We start from the raw sequence: 3,369 nt of genomic DNA on the forward strand, positions 1-3,369 counted from the left end.
AAAGTTGTACTTTTTTTTTTGTATCACGACAAAATATGTTCCTTTGACTTGTAGAGGAGTCATTTCCAGGCTGCAGACTCTCCTTCCCTGCAAGAAAGTAGTTTATTGTCGGAACTTGATGGAAATAATTACCTAGGTCTGTTATGCAGCTAATTATCAGCATTTCCCATATGACATTAATGAGGTTAATTCCTCACCTAGAGTTGGACACCCCCCAATTTAGAAAATAAACAGGCAGGAGGTTATTTTCAGTATTACCTGTATTAATCAAAAGGCACAGCTTACTATCATTTTTTTTCTCCCAAAAAACTCTCAACCATAAAATTAAATTCAGTATAATTAGAACTGCGGCTGTGCTGATGGACCTGAAATGAAACGTAAAACCACCAGTTTCACTTAAAAATTTGGCAGCCTTTCCACTTATCTGCGCTCCTTACGGTTTCTATTCTATGTGCACCCTTTATGACCGCGCTTTGCTGACAGCTGCCCCTATGTCAATATGAATGCCTGTCAGGAGAGATTATACATCACATGAATCGAGGCAGATAATGAGCAAGAGGGAAGGGCACTTTTTAACACCCCCTTGTGTGCAACATATGACACCAGCCAAGCTAATTGAGCAGATGCCATAATGCAGTAATCAGGAACACAGAAGAGGTTGGAGAATTCACAAACTTGAGTCATAACAGCACAACATTTGGTGCTTAAGAACTTCTCCACCAACACAAGCAGATGGGAATGGCAAGCTGCGGTCCATGTGTCTGTGTGTGAGGATTCATCCTTGGGTGTGTGTTTGGTTTTAGCTAATGCTATCTGTGTGCAGGTATGTTTCATGAACTTTGTGAGCATGAACAACGTTCATAGACGTATGATAGACACGTGCAAAGATATGCGTAGTATACTGGTTAACGAACCTCCGCGAATGTGTAAATGAGCGTCATAACAGGATACCTAATTCTGAATCATCACATGTGCATCAAGTTAAAGCTGGGGACATTGTAACCTGGTGAGGTTTTCCTCATTATTTTTCTGAGAAATGAGCAATCAGGCATATTGCATGAAGCCTGATTGTTTCCCTCTGTAAATCAGCCCAGGAATTGCAATTAAAATGTTCTCTTATGTGGTATAATTGATGTCTACCTAATCCTTTATTTGCACACCTGCCAGTGAGTCTGAATTTTTAATGAATTTCTAATTAATGCTCTTTGCACACTTCATTTGTGTGTTGGCAAATTATATTGCTGCTCTGTGTCCTGCTGGTAGGAAAGTGCTTACAGAATGTCAGATCCGGGTTGAAATATGAAGTTTTCCTTCTTTCTCTAAAAAGGCAGAAGAATACTGTGTTGAATAATAAAGACATAATAAGCCTTGCAAATTAAACATATTAAAAACCTCTTCTATACCCTGGACAGTGCATTAATTCATACATCAGCTAAGCCACACAATGGGCAGTTGTGGCTTTGCAGGTATAGCAGCACACTAATTAGAGGATCGGTGGTTTGATCTCTGAATTCTTCAGTCTATGTGTTGAACTGTCTTGGGTGTGTATGTAAGACATATGCACTCAATTTTAGTAGTGTTGAGTGATAAACAATACTGGAAAAGTGTGATATAAGTGATGTCATTGTAATAGTCTCCATTCACATTGTCTGTCTGCTACAGATTTGAAATATGTTTGGGGTTCTTGCATCAAACATGCATTAACTGAGTTAAGTCTGGGATATACTTGCTGTTGGTGCTTGCGTTCGTGTCCGTTCACGTCCGTTCACGTGCACCACCAACCGCAACGTCGCTTGCGTAGTACGCGAGGAGAGCGCATCATACTGGCGGTGACCGATAGGGGGCAGTAAGCAGAGCAACAGTTGGAAAAGTGATTAAATATACCTCCGCGTCGTCACTTGTGGCCAGCTGGTATCTGACCGGAAACAGCGCCACTCATGGCCAGAGCGAGAACTGCAGGTCGCTACGCGTTCAGTATCTTTTTGAGAACCTGCATGTCGACGCGTCAAATGAACGCAGGATAATGATGCATACGCGTACACGGTCTGAACTGCAAGTATATCCCAGGCTTAACTGAGCAGCATTGAGATGTGATCTACACTTTCCTTTTATCTGCACTCTCACAGGAAATCATCCCATAAAAAACCTTTTTACTTTTCAGTGTCAGACATGTCACATATGATGTCTGATATCATGTGATGTCATCGTACCAGAGCCAAGTTCAGAGATAATGACCCCTATTTGGACTGATGTACGACATAATGGTGGTTACGGAACATAAACATAACTAAAACAGATGATGAGCCTTTTCTTTTTCCTTTCGGAACCATTTTTCATCCATCCATCCATCCATCCATCCATCCATCCATCCATCCATCCATCCATCCATCCATCCATCCACACCCTTTTCAGTAGTATTCAGGGTCACAGTGGTCTGTTGCAGCCCTTCCTAGCTGTGAGCGGGTGAGAGGCAGTGGTACACCCTGGACAGTCACTCGTCAGCACTTTCTATAAAAATATTGTTTTAGAATTCTAAACTATCACTAAACTGATCATCTTTTAAACTTATCAACGTTTTGGATGTGAAGAAAAGCTGTATGGACTTGTTTGGGTCAGAGGTTCCAGTATTCTAAAGTAAAGTTGTTTTCTATGACAGGCACTCATTACGTGTATGTAAAACGTCTGAGGAATAAAGTTGCTGCACAACTTACAACCTTATATACTGTACGGTGTATATATCCAAAATAATGTGTTCTGCTTTCACAACAATTAAATGTTTGCATGCTAGGCTACGGGACATCTGTAAACTCTAGCTTCACATGATAATTTGGGTTCACCTCTGAGAGGTCACTCCTCTAGTTTCATGTATCATAGCAACGGTCTTGCCTATCATTATTATAATTATTGTTATTGTTATGATTTTCAGATTAGAGGTTATTTCATACAAGTAGATGTAATGAGCAAACTCACTGAAGTGGATTATCACTTGATGGATCAGATGGAACTTTGACAGCTCCTGCTCACGCTGCGTGTTTGCTCCCGGTGTGTGTGTGTCAGAAAAAGCCTCATCAGCTGAACAGACGCCGTCACACATCTCCATTAACAGAGTCTACTGGGAAAAGTACTTTTTAATATAGCTCTGCGCTTCTGTTGCTGATGAGTTTGAATGAGCTTAAACTCGATGAGCATTTATTTTCTCTCTAATTTATTTGCTGTTGCATTTCATTTCCAGGCCAATTCACCCTTATAATCAGATGACAATTAGTGAAGCATGAATGACAGAGAGCAGCTCAGCTTATTGCACGTCCATGACACCTGCATGGTCATAACAACACACGTTTATTCCAAACAAAATCTTTAGTTCATTTG

Source organism: Cololabis saira, chromosome 2, assembly GCF_033807715.1.
Source record: "Cololabis saira isolate AMF1-May2022 chromosome 2, fColSai1.1, whole genome shotgun sequence".
NCBI lineage: Eukaryota > Metazoa > Chordata > Actinopteri > Beloniformes > Belonidae > Cololabis > Cololabis saira.